Raw genomic sequence first — 15,630 nt, forward strand, 5'->3', positions numbered from 1 at the left:
TTCCGGAGCGCCGCCGCCGCCGCCGCCTACTCCGCCGCGGACAATGAGAGGTGAGCCCGCCGCCGCCGCCGCCGCCGGCCGACCCGGCCTCCTCGCGCCGCCGCCCCGGGATGCGCCCCGGAGGGCGCGGGGACAAAGCGGGAGCCGGCGCCGGAGCGCGCTGAACGCGGGAGGGTGCGCCACGCCGCCCTCCGGCAACTTGTGGGGCCACCGCGGACTGGGGGGTACGACGGGTGGACCCTTCTCTTACCCGCCTCCCCCGGGGTGAGGCCGGGCAGGAAGTGCCCTCGGCGAGAAGTCCTGCCTCGCCTGGCCGAGGTGGGCATTGTTTCCCGGGCGCTGCAGTGCCCGGCGCTGGGGACAGAAGTGGCGCCTCCATCCACAGGACGCACCCTCCCCGCCTCTGGAGCCCCTGGGTGTCCGATACAAAAGGCATTTTCTGCTGGGTTTTGCTGAAACCCAGTGGTGAGGAAAAGGGTGAACATCTGGCGGGGAGGAGCAGGGGGCTGGGCCGCTTAGGGGGCACATCTGCTCTAAGTAGGGCGCACGCTCTTCTGGGGGCGGGGGTGAGCCGAGCGGCAGTGCCGGGGTCCTGAGCTCAGAGCATCGCCGGCGGCTGTCGAAGAAGGGCCTTCGCCTCTCCAGCCTGGGCAGCTGCTTCCCTTCCTTACCTCTCCACTCCCAGGGGTGTCTCCTGTTCCCTGTTTCCTTTTCCTGGGCAAGCCAGGAGCAGGGTGTGGAAATTCCAGGGGGAGGTGGCTTGTGGGCCCGAGGAGGAGAGCGGGGAGGTAGTTGAGCCTGCCTGGAGTCACCGGGAGCTGAGCAGGCTTCAGCTCGCAAGGGCAAGCCATCCTGTGTCCGCCTGTAGGGGCACTGGGCAGGCACAGTCCCTCGGGGCCCAGGTCACACTCCTCGAGCCCTGCCAGCCACCACACCTTTCCACTTGGGCACAGGTACAGTGATGGATTCCGGTGCCAGTTAGAACGTGTCCCTCCCTGCTCAGCTAGTGGAGGTGAAAGAACGGGCAGGCACCATTCAGCCCCACATCTCAGGCCGCTGGCATCTGCCTTAAAAGGGCTGTGCCTTGTGTGTGATCAGCGAGTTGGCGGGTAGGGGAGGCACGGGAGGAATGAAAATGTGTTTCTGCTCCCCCTTAGTTCCAGCAAGGAAAGGAGTACAAGTTATAGCCCAACTCCTGCCCAAGGTTGAGTGACTTTAACTGACCCCTAGCCTCTTTCCGGAGAGTAGCCCCAGTAGAATTACTAGACCTTTAATTTCTACCAGCCGAGAGCTGCTCTTCCCAGGGCATCCTACTGCTGCCTGCAGCTAGTTTCCTGCCCCGACTGCCAAGCCTAGCCCGAGGCAGGACCCTCAGCCTTTCTCTGATGGCCATGGTGCCCCAGGGGACCAGGCGTGCCGTGGCCGGCAGATGCAGCCAGGCCAGAGCTCAGTGCTGGGTGCAGCCACTGCGTCTTTGAAAATCTCGCTTCCCATCTTTGTTATTGTCTCGGAGTCAGGCCACCGGGTTTGCTGCCTTCCTCCCTACGCCGGGCCCCGCCTCTGGCTCTCTCCCCCAGGAACATGCCTTTCTCTGCGCTTTCCTTGGCGGGGGTCAGGAACCTCTGCACCCGCATGCGGGGGCTTGTGTACGTACCCCGTTTTGTGTGCATGTGTTGATTGTCGGGGAGCAGGAGAGACAGCAGGCAGTCCGGTCTCTGAGTGTGTCTGCCCTCCCGGGAGCAGACAGCATGCATGCCATGTTTACCTCCTTTCCGTGGAGAGCCTGCACCGAGAAGCTGGTGAACGCTTGGCCGGCAACCCTGGCTGGAGGTTGGGGCATGGCCGAGATGCCCTCGAGCAGGTCCTGCCCAGCTTGGCCTCAGGTCAGCATTGCCTGATGCTGGAGGGGCTCGGAGTGGGGGGTTGGGAGTGAATTTGTTTAAGCCCATCTCTAGAAATGGTGGTAAACGGTAGTGGTTGGAGCAGTGGTGTGGAATTGTCTTATTAATTTTCCATAAACAAAATCTGGCTTGGTGGCTTCTCTGGCACAGGAGATTTCCTACGGACGGGCAGGGAGACTGAGTTTGAAATCTCTCTCCCCAGCCTTGGAGCTGAAATAGGCTTGGCTAGGACTGGGGTCTCCTGTTTTGCTGCTTTGGTTAGAAATAGACTCATTGGCTGCTGCTGGGATGGATGGGCAGATATTTCTCTGGGGCACCCCCTGGAGTCATCCTATTTGGAGTTGAGTGAGTAAAACCGACTATGGCGACCCAACTCCCGCAAAGCTCTTGGTCAAACCTGGGTGAGTGAGGTACCTCCCTGTACTCTGACTTGGTGTGGTTGTGCTGTTGAAGGCTGGGAGGGCAGAAAGGCTGCCTTTGGCTTGGTTTAGGAACAAGGAGGGGGTGGAATTCGGCTTCATGGGACCCCCACTGGGCTGCCACGCCTTCTGCTGGGGTGGGGAGGGAAGGAGGGTAATGCATAGATGCCAGTCTCCGGGATGTGAATGGGAAGAGGGTGGGGCTTCTAGGTGACAAGCGTGAGCCCTGGTCCCTGTGGCCTCCCCATGTAGACAGACAGCACAGGGCACTTGGGGGCGGCCACTTGGGTTCTGACTTTGGATAAACCTGTCTGCTTTGTGGCTGTTGAAGTGGTTTTGTTGCATGCTGTCTGTGTGCTCTACAAACTGCTGTGTAGGGAAGGTTATTTTTTGCACTGGAATTCTCTTACTTGGAGGATGGAAACCTCCCTGGGCTCCCTGGGAAAGGAACCTGCCCCAGGTGTGGCGACACTGAGGCTGGCTGGTTGGGGGAGAGGGCTGATGTCTAATTATGAGGCTGGCGTTAGGCCAGCCAGGGCTTGGTGGGCACACTTGGGTACTGGGGGTCCCTAGGGCTACAGGACAGGTTTGAACCTTTGTATTTAATCCCCTGAAGTGGCCTGGGGGAGGTTCCCAGCTGGTCTCTAAAATCCCTGGGCCCCTAGACTCTCATTTCTTCTTTGGAGATTTTGAAAATAAGTACCAAGGACAGGTAATCATTTCTCCTGGATAACTGAAATGAATGCTGCTCGGAGGCTTTCCAGGTGAAAGGTGTGCTGGCAAAAGCATTTTTGTTTTGCAGGCTGGAAATGTTGCCGCTTCATTTACAAGGCTATTTTAATGTGGGTAAAAGCGGTCCAGGATGTGGTGGTTCTGCCTTCCCAGAAGATAATTTCCAAGTCACTCGTTTATTTATTAATGTTCCTGAGAAGCTAGGAGGGTCAGCTGGCAATATTATGCTGTCTTCATCCCTTTTCTCCCTGCCACGGTTTCTGGGTGACCCTGCCCCCGCGCCCCCCCACCCCATGCTGGGATTATGTCCTCTCTGGCTCTCTAACTATTCCCCTACACCTGTAGTTATTCTGCAGTGACTGTATTCCCCTTCCCATTCTTCCAGTGTAGAGCTTATCGAATAAACGTGGGCAGCCCAGGTGCAGGGATGCAAAGCTGCTGTGTGAGGAGTTAGAGATGGATTATCCCTCCCAGGAATTGAGTTCCCATACCTGAAAGTTATTAATGGTGGGATTCTAGGCAGTGTGAGACTAGGAAGGGAGATACTGGAAGTTTCAGGTGAGGGCTTTCAGGGACCCTCAACTGGCCCTGAGTAGGTAGGAATTGGTTCTGCCACTTGGGGTGAGGTAGTCCCTGGAGGGGGAGAGGAAGCTTGATGAGGAGCAGGGAAAATGGAAGACAGGATCTGTTTTTCTGCATTAGTGTTGACAGTAGGTGCAGGAGGGGCTGGGCATCCAGGCCTGGTTTTTCTTGCCTGCCCTCCTTCCCCTACCGTAGACAGTGCCTGTTCTTCTCTGCCTTCCCTCACGTGACTGTGCAGTATAGACAGTTTCTAGGCATAATGGGAAGTATGCGACCTTTGGATTTGAAGCCAGGCTTTCCTGGAGCATGGGCCTGATGGTAATGTTGGTGGAAACAGTAATCTTAATATATTCAGCACATATTTAATAGGAATTGTCTGTCTGGTTCAGTGCTATTTCCTTTGCAACTAACATTGGGTTTGCACATTTCATTTAAGTATTTCTAAAATTTTAGTCAATAAGTAATAGCATGCAAAAGAGGCTAGACTAGCATGTTGCAGGCTTTCAATAAATGGTGGTTAATATTGGTTGGGAAAAGTCACCTCATCTTGGTAAGCCTCAGTTTTCTCATCAACAACATGGGAATAAAAACAAGTAATCCTGAGGTGTTATTTCAAGGTTCAAGGGAGATATCAGATGTTGCTGTCCCTTGTAAGGTGAAGAGGGCTGTAAAGAGGGTCATTGTTACCTTGAACACAAGTAATAGATTGACCTTTGTTCCTGGGCAGAGTGACCTTTGTTCCTCTCTACACCTGGGGAAGCAAGCCTCTTCTATGTGTGTTTTAAAAATCGGTTTTAAAAGTTACATCTTATGTTGGATCATACTTGTTTTTAATCATTTAGGCATTTAGGTTATCTAGCTTTTATTAAAATTAATACTGGTATTTAAATCCTTGAATATTTATCTTTGTCTACTTCTTGATTGTTTCCTTAGGATAAAGTCTTAGAAATGGAATCATTAACTCAAAGAATAGATAGAAATGCCTCCCACCGAAAGCCTATAATAATTTACACTCCCTTAATGATTTTTGAGAGTGCTCGTGAGCACCTATGTCCTCACACCCTTAAAAACATTTTGGTGTCATCATTAAAACAATCTTTGCTATTTGAATAGGCAGGGAAAAAATGGTATTTCTTTGTTATTTGCATTTCTTTTCTTGCTAGTGATTGAATATTGTTTTCTGAGTTTAATGGCCAGAAGTGCTTTCCCTTTTGAGTCTTGTCTATTCCTGTCCTTTGCCTTCTGACAAGTCCCTGGCAGGATTCTTGGTTGCTTTGTATGGCCTCCCTCTGCTCTGAGAGGCCCCATGTAGGTGGATCTTTGTTAAATGGGCCTCTGCCTTCTGAGAGGTATGGCAGGGAATTCATTAATTATCTACAAGGAAGGCTCTCAGCTCTCTCCTCTCTCTCCTCCCCTTCCCCCTGCCTCTTCATAAGGGAATCGGATTTAATTCTTAATCCGATAATTATCATAAGGAGGCCTGGTGTATACTAGTACACAGCACTTGGAGAGGTCTTCCGCCCTACTGGGTAGTGAGCAGTGAAAGCACTGTTAGATTCAGGGAAACTGAGGTACACAGTCAAAGGCCTGGAGGTGGGACTGCCACGGAAGCCAGGCCTTGCCTCGGGGTCCTGACCACCTGCAGAATTGTGCTTGGAGCCCCGTGGGCACCTTGGCAGCAAGGCTGACCTGAGCCCCACACATGAGCAGGTGATTCTGAGCCTCGTCTCCAGAGAGGGAGGGGGAAGCCACAGAACACGACTCGGACGTAGAGAAGAACCAATTTATTTTTTGCCTTTTCATTTTTATCACCTTCCTTTTAGATCCGCAGCTCCCTCGTGTATCTTCCAGAGATCCGAGCCGGGCAATATTTTTAGGAACGGTGGAAATTAGCTAGTGAGAATGTGATCAGCCCCAGGCTCGGGTTTCAAAGACTAGAGAACCTTTCTTTGTACCGGCTTCTGTAGATATATGAATGTCTGTGTTTGCACATTTGTGTATGTCTTGCAAGTGCACACCTGCCCTCATGAGTGTTGTGTGTACGCTATATGTAAATACCCTGTACATGCCTGTGCATTGGAAATGAGTAATGACATGTAAAATGTTTGGAATAGTGCTTGGCACTTCATGTTGGGTTGGACCATATGAAGTGGCTGTTTTTGTAGGTCAAATGTGGGCATATGGTTCAATCTAATAAGTGCTCAATAAGTGTTGACTACCATTATTGTTATTGTGTCTGTTTATTCTGTGTACATGTGTGTATAGTATGTTCTGTGTTTGAGCTCTCACATGTGCATATCTGTGTGCAGTTTCTGTCTGGGTGTGTGGCTGCTGAGCTGGCCTGCTATGTGACAAACCGCCCACCTTCCTGGGGAGAACCTTCCAGGGCTCAGCATATACCTGGGCCATCAGGACAGCAGCCCTCTTGCTTCATTCCCTTCAGCCTTCAGGTGCCAGCAGAGCCCAGGCTGGGGTGTCAGGCCTGAGGGGTGCCGTGGGGCCCATCACATTCTCCCCAAGTAACTGCCTATTTCTAAGCCCCATGTCTGAGGACATGCAAATCGACTCTTTAATGGAATCCCTTTGCAAAATATTACTTGAAGCAGAAAGTTAATTACCAGGCTCTAATGAATGGCTATTTTAGAAGGCCACAGAAGAGATCCTAGGGAGACTGAAAGGCAACAAGGAAAACATCCAACTCCCCTCCGGAGTGCCCGGTGACTCCTTCCCAGGCGGCAGAGCACACTTGGCCTCTCCCTGCCTGAGCTGCCGCCCACTCCCTTGTGATTGGCTAAGGGGGAGTGAAAGGCTCCCTTTGCATGCAGACCCTCTGGTGTCCTCTGAGGAGTGGCCTGGGTACATTCCCACCGGGGGGTGGGCTGTGTGAGTAGCTGTGGATTGCAAGCCTGGACGGAGGTGAGGCCGTACTGCCTTACCCGCACCCCTTCCCGGGCCTCTGAGGCCACTGCAGCCAGGTGACACGCCCAAGACCTGGGCTGTGGGAAGGACAGTCACTGGCCACTCTTCAGTAAAACTGACCCCTCTCCTACTCTTCCAGGGTACTTTGGGCTGCTGCCTACAGACCCCCTGTGCTCTCCCTCCTCCCCCACTGCCTGAGGCAGCTTCTGGAAAAGCTAAATCTCTACCAGGGGCCAGCTCCCTCCTCCCTGTGCTCCCCCAGTGCTCAGTGTGGAGTCATCTGTGATCATGCCTGCCCACCCAGCTCAGAGCACTGGCTGAAAGCCCAAGGAGATGATTGTGATAGAAATGATGTGCAAGTTTCCCTTCTTAGCTGGCGGTGGCCTGTGATCCCTCCCCTCTGAGATAGAGGGCATCCTATCCTCTGTGGGCATGTGTGGGTATGAGCCTATGGCTGGGCACACAGCCATGGCGCCCCACCCAGTCTTGTCTACAGGCCTCACCGCCTGCCACCCGGCTAGCACTTGTAAGAACCTTCCAGGTCCTTGTGGAAGCCACCAGTTGTGCACCAGAGGTCCCCTCTGAGCAAGGCGGGTGGTGGAGTGAGGACCCAGGGGAAGGACAGGGAGCTAGGATTCCTCATCTGCAAAGATCCCTGGCAGTCTGCCTGGGAATATCCTGGGCATTGGAGGTGAGGGAGAAAGTGACCCCAAGGCTGGAGGTCAAGCCTGATTCTCAGGGTATTCCAAAAATAGGACAACCCTGTACCCCCACTTAGACCCGCTCAGGAAGCCTGCGAGCACCTGACTCCTAGGGTTGTCCCCTCAAAGACCTCTGCTGATGGCTGCGGCCTGGGTGGGCTGGTTACTGTGCTGGAGGAGGAGAGGAGCTAGAGGGCAGCCCAGGACCTCCTTAGACGTTCCCCCAAAGGTGCCCTGAGCAAGGCTTTGCCACCCTTACCCTCTTGCTGCCCTTCCCATGCTGCCACTTGTCCCTTGACTGCTACAGGCCAACCTAGAGCGAACAGAGTTCAGGGGTTGCAGGAACGAGGCTCCTGGGCCAGGCTCTATTCCATGGCTTTGGAAAAGCCACCGAGTCTCAGTTTTCCCCTCTCTCTAGTGGGGCCAGTGGGGCAGGAATTGGCCCAGCTAGGTGCTCTGTGGGGTGAGTTACTACTGTCACAATGATTCCCCACCTCCCTCTTCTAGTGGGCAGCCCCCATGGGAGAGGCCCCGCCCCGTTCCAGCTGGCCCTGGCTACCACCCAGTTAACCCTTGGACCTGCCCTGTTGCCCTGACTTTTCTTGCATCCTCTGGACCCTCGTTGGTAGGCCAGACATGATTATGAAAGAGAGCAGTGGGCAGAGCTATAGACGCACGCTGGTAGCTCAGGCCCTGATTTAATGCGACGGTGTCGTGGCGGGGGTTTCATATGAGGGCAGTGAATTAGTGCGGCGGCTCCCTGTGCCCACTGACTAAGGGGAAGTTAATTTCATGCTCTGTCTTTTTGACATTCGTAATCAAAGCAGTGTATTGCAGCTGCAGACTGTTAGCACGTGAAGGATGTGCAAGCCTTAACAATTTCTGTTTCCAGTGAAGGGGATTGATTAATAGATTGTTCACAGCCCCGCCCACTCTGTTCCTGTTCCCCTTCCTGCCTTCTTCCCCCCTCTCCAACTTCCCCAGATCTCATCAGGACACCCAGCCCCAGGATTGACTGACTACACTCTTGTCTTGGAAGCAGAGGGGCTGGCCTCTGAGTAGGACTGACCAGCCAGCCCAGCCCAGTAGGACTGACCCTTCATCCTCACAAACCAGTATGAAGAGAGATTGCCTGGGACACCTGATAAAATGCAGATTCTTAGGCCCCACCCCAGACCTTCTGAATTAGAGTCTGGTGGAGTAATTGAGTTTCCCCACAGTTTGAGAACGGTTGCCCTAAGTTTATTTCTTTTGCAGAGGGGCAGGAACTGTGCCCTAGTTGTGGGCCAGTGACTTGCCTAGGAACTGCCCACGCTGTGTTCTTAATGACTCCTTATGGTGAGAGGTGTTTTTGTTTCCCATTTCACAAATATAGAAACAGAAACTCCAAGAGGGGGAACGTAACTGGTCCCGAATCACACATTGGGGGACCCATGTCCAGGCAGTCCATTCCCTGGTTGGTGCCCCACATACCCCCGTTAGCATGGAGACCCTTCCTTTTTATGGTTGTGGTGCCTTCTTTCAAAAGTCTTTTTTTAAATTTATTGGGGTGACATTGGTTAATAAGATTGTATAAGTTTCAGCTGTTCATTATTCTGATACGAGATCTGTATATTGCATTGTGTGCCCACAACCCAAAGTCAGTTCATCTTCTGTCACCATATATTTGGCCCCCTTTACCCTTAACTCCCCCCACCCCCTTCTCTCTGGTGACCACCATATTGTTGTTTAGATCTATGAGGTTTTTGTTTGCTTGTTTTTCTTGTTTCTTCATTTGTTGTTTTCAGTCCCACATATGAGTGAAATCATATGGTTCTTAACTTTTTCTGACTGACTTTTTTCACTTAGCATGATATTCTCAAGGTCCATCCATGTTGTGGCAAAAGGCAGTATTTCATCTTCTGGCTGAGTAGTATTCCATAGTATGTATGCATCACATCTTCTTTTCCCAATCATCTTCAGTTGTTTCTTCAGTTGTTTCCATGTCTTGGCCACTGTGAATAATGCTGCAATGAACATAGGGGTGCATATATGTTTGTGAATAAATGTTTTCTAATTTTTTCACGTAGATACCCAGAAGAGGGGTTGCTAGGTCATATGATAACTCTATTCTTAATATTTTGAGGAACCTCCATACTGATTGCCATGGTGGCTGTGCCAGTCTACATTCCCAGCAGCAGTGAATGGGTGTGGTGCCTTTTGAAATCAACCTTCCCCATCCTAGAGGAGTGGCCAGGAGCCCCTGTTGTGCTCGCACAGGAAGAAGGAGCCCGGGGTCTCCCAACTACGCTTGCATTTTATAGGGAGGTGGAGAGGCTCAGAGAGGTGAGGGGCAGATCTAGAGTTGGAACTTTACTGCTAACGTCATGTCCAGTGCTTGCCCACCTGTGCCAACAAGGCTCACTCTTCTTGCTGTCTCCCTGGTTACAGGTGAGGAAACTGAGGTTCAGAGAGGTGGAGTCACTTACCAGGAAGGAGAGAGTGACAGTATGGTTGTTCAAGCCCAGGTCCACTGAGTGAAAGCTCGGGGAACAGGACTAGCCAACATTTCAGGGCTGGACCTGGTGCCCTTGACCCCCACCTGGACAGTGGCCGGCTGGGAGAGGCTAGGTCAGGTGGGGTGGGCTGCCCCCCCAACTGAGGAGGCCAGGTACCTGCTGAGGGTTTGGGGAGGAGGGTGTCGGGAGGAGAGGAGGAGTCTGGGCCGTGGGGTGTGGAACTAGAATTTGAATTCATGACTGCCTTACTCAAAGCCCTACCCCCACACTGCCGCTTGCTGAGGAGATGTGTCAGTCACTCAGAGCCAGTCCAAGGCCCAACTCCACCCACTGCTTCTCTCTGAGCCTCAGTTTCCCCATCTCAACAAAGCACAAACCCAAGACTAATACGTTGGGAGCCAGCATTCTGGGATTTCTTGAAGGAAAGCAGCTAGCCCAGGGTGCACTCAGTCTTGCCGAGGCTTTGCTGCACCACCTTCAGGTCATGAGGCCCCAGGGCTATTGCAGAACGGAGCGGTGGCAGCAGCGTGGGACACAATGTTTTCCATCTTTGCACTCGTCACACGGCCAGCCAGCTTCTCTTGGTGCTGTGAGGACCCCCCAGTGCTCTGGAGTGGCCACTCATGATGGGCCAGCTTCCATGCCCAGCGCCTTGTTCATTCTCTCATTTCGTCATTTTCTCATTTCGTCATTTTCTCATTTCGTCCTTACAACAGCACTAGGAGGATAGAGACTGTTACTGCCCTCATTTTACAGAGAAGATTGAGGCAAGACACAGACTGCACAATGGGCCCATCATACAGCACGGTGGTAGCCAAGCTGGGACTCAAACCCAGGCGGTCTGGCTTATTATAGAAAAGCCCACCATCAACCACACATCTGTTCAGATGCCCTGTTTTACAGACGACATGCTCCATCAATAATCACATCAGTGAACTACCTGCCACATAGAAAGTGTCTCCTGTGTGCCCAGGATCATATGTTGTATGCATGTCATCTCTGATCCTCTGGCTACTCTCACAGGTGACGAAACTGGCCTGGGAGGTGAAATCATTTATTGGGGATTACCCTCAGGGTGAATTTAGAATCTAAGTCTCTATGGGCCCAGGGCCAGGGCTTCTCTGGTGGAATAGCTAACAGGATGAGCACACCCTGTGGGCCAAGCTGCTCTCAGCCCATCACTGGGAGGAACTCACATCATCCTCACAAAAGCCTGTGTGACACACACTGTTGTCATCCCTGGGTCACAGTCAGAAAAGGAGGTGCATAGCTGGAATGGCAGACCTAGGATTCGAACCCAAGTAGTCTGGCTCCCAAGCCTGTGCTCTTAACTGCTGCACGGTACTGCCCTCTCCCTATTTTACAGATGGGGAAACTGAGGTCCAACAAGTGAAAGCCACTTGCCCTGAGTCAGACAGCAGGTGAGTGGCAGAGATGGGATTTGTACCTAAATCTTTCCAGAGTGCTTATGTCTCCCACCTGAGAGAGCATAACAGCTGTCAGTGGGGTGGAGGAATGTCCCCGGCCACCCATAGCGCTGCAGGGGCTTCTGTTGAGGAATGTCCCCGGCCACCCATAGCCACCCATAGCGCTGCAGGGGCTTCTGTTGAGGAATGTCCCCGGCCACCCATAGTGCTGCAGGGGCTTCTGTTGAGGAATGTCCCCGGCCACCCATAGCCACCCATAGCCACCCATAGCGCTGCAGGGGCTTCTGTTGAGGAATGTCCCCGGCCACCCATAGCGCTGCAGGGGCTTCTGTTGCTGAAGTCCTGAGGTGGTAGAGGTGGCAGCACAGGCAGGACTTTCTCCCAGTCTCAGTGGGTGGGACCCCCCCAGGATGTGATTTGTAATTCATCAGTGATTATAAGTGTCTTTCGCTGTGGTCTGCCCCAGGGTTCTGGGCCCCACATCTCTTTTCTTCTTGGCAGAGCTGTGTTGCATTTGAATCTATTGATTTATGATGCCTGGTGAGGTGGGACAGGTGGAAGAGGTCATGGGTAGGTTACACTGGTTTTGCATAGCACCTCCCCTTCCTCTCCAGGTCAGCTTCTAGAGGACACTTTCATCATTGCCCAGGAGGGTAAAGAGAAAGCAGTGATGGGGGCAGGCAGGCATTCCCCCAACCAGCCCAGCCCTTATCTGGACCTGACCTGAGGGAGGATGGGAGAGTCTGGTGCTGAGACCTCCAGCAAGACTGGCTGAGGGTCACTGATCATGCAGCCAGGCTCCCCGTTGACACAACCGTCTGTGGACCTAGATGGGGCTGGGCACAGGCGTAACTGTTCGGCCTCGGGGAGGCGCTGGAGGTAGGTGTGGGGCAGTGGTCATGCTGAGGCCGGGTATTCTGGCCTGCCCAAGGTGGTCTCGTCCAGTTGTCCGAGGCATGTGAAGTCCACATGTTTGGCTGTCTATGAGAGTAGTGAAAGCCTGCTCCAAGGGAGTTCAGATCAAGGGATAATGGAGCTGACAGGGGCTTTAGTGAGCAATCTGCCCAAAGGTTCTCACACTCGGTTCCTGGAGGCGAGACTAGGCGTTTTCCTCCACAGGTGTGGGAGCATCCTCCCTCTAGGGACTCACTCTTAGGATCCAGGACATTGCAGGCCCTGAGGGGTCCTGCAGTCTCACCTCGGTTAGTCCTGGGCCTTCTGTTCCCGCACCCTTACTCTCACCCCAGGAGCGGCTGGCAGCATCTGCGGAGCAGTGGTGTTCTGCCAAACATTCTTTGATAAACACTAATTTGAAGTGTTACCTCTCCTTATAAGTGGGTTCCTTAGGAGGGAACTTTGGAAGTATTCCATGCCTTTAGGACCCACAGGAGTAAGTCTTGAGGGATGGCATTGCTGGCCCAGAAGCAGCTACTGGGATGTGTTTTTCTGGAATAAGGCATCCCCAGGTCCTCAGAACGGTTCCTCAAAGCAGCTACCAGCTCTCCTGTGTGTGGGGTGGGGCCTGGCTTCTGTGGGCCCAGAGCCTGGAGGGGTTTATTTCCCCTTTTGTGGGCTGGGTGCTCCCTCCTGGCACCCAGCTGCTTGGGCTCTGGGCATCTCCATCCCCCACTGGACTCCTGTGGAAGACAGCAATCGGGCAGAGGCTGCCCACTGATTTGCATAATTGCACTGTCCCCTGAATAATTAATAAAGCTCTGTCCTTGCTGGGAGCAATGTCTGCACCATGATGGGTGGGTTTGCCAGAGCTCTTCCAGGGAGCTGATGGTTCCCGGACTCCTCGGCCTTTCCTGGCATGAGCCCCCCAGAGAGAAGAGAGGGCACTGGATTGAAGGGGGTGTGTCCATGTCGCTCATACTGGGCGGGGCTGGCAGTACAGGCTTCTTTCTCCAGGACCCACAAATGGGTCTCGAGCACACAGATGACTTGGGATTCTGTTCTTCCGCTTTGTGTGGTTGGTCCCACAAGCTCTTCCCTGAAGTGTGATCAACTGTGTGGAGACTTGGCGTCCTTTTTGGTTAGCCTGGGGAGGCACTGATGACCCAGCAGGTAAGGGCAGTGATGGGCGTTTTCAGGCAAAGGCAGGGGAAGGGAGGCATTTCAGCTCGAGGCCTTTCTTCAGTCCCTTCAAGTTTTTGGCCTTGGTAAGATCGGGGTAGCCGGGACGTGACTCCTATTCGAGGTTTCTAAGTCCTTTTTTTATGTCGTTTTGTTGAAGGGAATTTTCTCTCTGGGCTAAGGGAGGTTGAGGGCTGGCTGTACTCCTGACATGTAGTTGACATTGGGAGAGGTCCTATAGTCTCTTCAAGCCAGGGGTGTACTTGAAAGGCCTTGCTGTCTTCGCTACCTCCCCTAGTCACTGTCCAAAGTGCCCATAGGACTGTTTCTCAAACTGAGTTCCACATTCTTGCAGATGTTAATGGGTGGGTGCTTGGGAAAAGAGGATTCCATAGTCCAAACAGGTGAGGGAAGCAACCAATGAACCAAAACAAGTTAAGTCTCTTCAATGCTTGACTCCTAGGAGACTTTAATGTTAGTGTGCATCTGGGTGTATAGGAGGATATACAGGATGCTCTGCTTTCCATCCACACAGACTGTCCAGCGTCTGCTTGCACATCTCCTGAGATGGGGAGGTGCCCAGGCCATTGCTTGACACTGCCCACCCTTGGAAACCCACTTCTTTGTTGAGTTTCCCTAGCCAGCATTTATGTGGCACTTTATCATTTACCATTTGGCCCTCCTACCAGTTGGGGAGGTGGCAGGGCAGGCATCATCCATTTTATAGATAAACTGAGGCTCAGAGAGGGTAATTATCTCACCCAAAGACACATAGATGGTGGTAGAGTTGGCAATTAAACCAATGTCTGCTAGATGGATCTTCACCTCTCGCCTTTGGCCACCAAAAAACCATTTATTCCTGGTCCTGCTGGTGTGGCTCAGTGGTTGAGCATCAACTTACGAACCAAGAAGTCATGGTTTGATTCTCGGTTGGGGCACGTGCCAGGGGCATGTGGGGCATGCAGGAGGTGGCCAACTGGTGACTCTCTCTCATCATTGATGTTTCTATCTCCCTCTCTCTTCCTCTCTGAAATCAATTAAAAATATGTATTAAAAGAAGAAGAAACCATTTACTCTCTGGGTAAAGGTCAGTATGTTGGCTGGCCTTGGTCCTTAGGACTTTGGGGACCTGTTGCTCCTACAGCTCCCATCCCAGCTTGCTTAGAGTAAGTTTCTGGTGGTAGGAAGTAGGTAGGCTAAAACCCTGTTTAATAATATCTCAGCTGCAAGGCCTGGTTTCAGAGCCATACCCAGATAATGGGCATAAAACTATCAGATGTCCTGCTCATCAAACCATTCTTGACTCACGCTTTTCTTCTGCCCTCTCTTTTCATAGGGTGGGGAGGCTCTTGTCTTATGGGGAGGAGGAGGGCAGGGGTGTCCAGCTGCAGGCCTTTCTGAGAGCCATGCCCAGGCCTGGTGGGTGGCCAAGGACAGCCTGTTTACAGAAGGTAGACTCAGAGGTTGCACTTAGGCTGAGGGGTGACTTCAGGACCTCAACCAACTGTTTTATGTCCCAGGAGTCTCCTTGGGTCACATCACCATAGGGACCGACTGCATTGCCCCCAAGTGACACATTTACCTTGTTCCCTAATGAACAGAATTCTTCTGTTGACACATGGATCTTCTGTTGACCCTAATTTCCTTTGTGATCTGGGCCAGTCACCTAATCTCTGAACCTTTGTCTCCTCATCTTTAAAATGGGTGTGATACAAAGACCTTGTATGCATATATGCATAACCCATGGACTCAGACAATAAGGTAGTGAAGGCCTGGGGCACGGGGCGGGCTGGAGGGGGTCAGTAGGGGGGAAATCAGTGGGGGGGAAAAGGGGACTTATACTTTCAACAATAAAGATTAAAAAAACAAAAACAAATGGATATGACAAATGGTGTTGGCATCTTAGGGCTCTGAGGTCACATGGGATTGTATATGTCACATGATCATTTTATCATATCTCATGTGCGCGCACACACTCTCACATTTGCACGTATCATGCTTTTGAGCTTCTGTTTGAGACCCCAGAATCCTGCCAGCACATCTGGCTGAGCCCTCACAGGGTCCACCCCATCATGTAGCAGGAGACAGCTCAAGACAGACATGAAAGATGTTTGTGCGGACATTTCTCCCACTTAGAAAATCGATACTCTGTGGTCTGCCTAATTGCTCTGTTGCTGCTAAATGAGTCATTATGGAGGGAAAATAGCAAACGCATTGTGAGATTAATGGGAGAAAATAGTTGGCAAATGACTTGCTTCTGAAACTCCAAGAAGGTGTGACTATGAGAAATCTGAAGAGCCACGTGCGGCCGAGTCCAGGAAGCAGCCACTGGCGTTGAGAGGCTCCAGAGGTGCGGGAAGGTCTGGGAGGGCCCT

At 52.4% G+C, this 15,630-nt stretch overlaps 1 protein-coding gene across 2 annotated transcripts in view; it reads left to right on the plus strand.

The window, feature by feature from the left end:
• Positions 1 to 6: 6 nt before the first annotated feature.
• DAB2IP (DAB2 interacting protein) overlaps positions 7 to 15,630 on the plus strand; it is a 76,263-nt gene continuing 60,639 nt past the window's right edge. The window contains exon 1 of one of the 2 annotated variants that reach the window (XM_006091120.2): positions 7 to 50. The gene's annotated coding sequence lies outside the window, so the exon portion shown is untranslated. Of the gene's footprint in view, positions 51 to 1,865; positions 1,884 to 15,630 lie in introns of those variants that run through there. The other variant, XM_023755956.1, reaches the window with a different exon arrangement.

The sequence above is a fragment of the Myotis lucifugus genome, unplaced genomic scaffold (assembly GCF_000147115.1).
Source record: "Myotis lucifugus unplaced genomic scaffold, Myoluc2.0 scaffold_87, whole genome shotgun sequence".
Lineage (NCBI taxonomy): Eukaryota > Metazoa > Chordata > Mammalia > Chiroptera > Vespertilionidae > Myotis > Myotis lucifugus.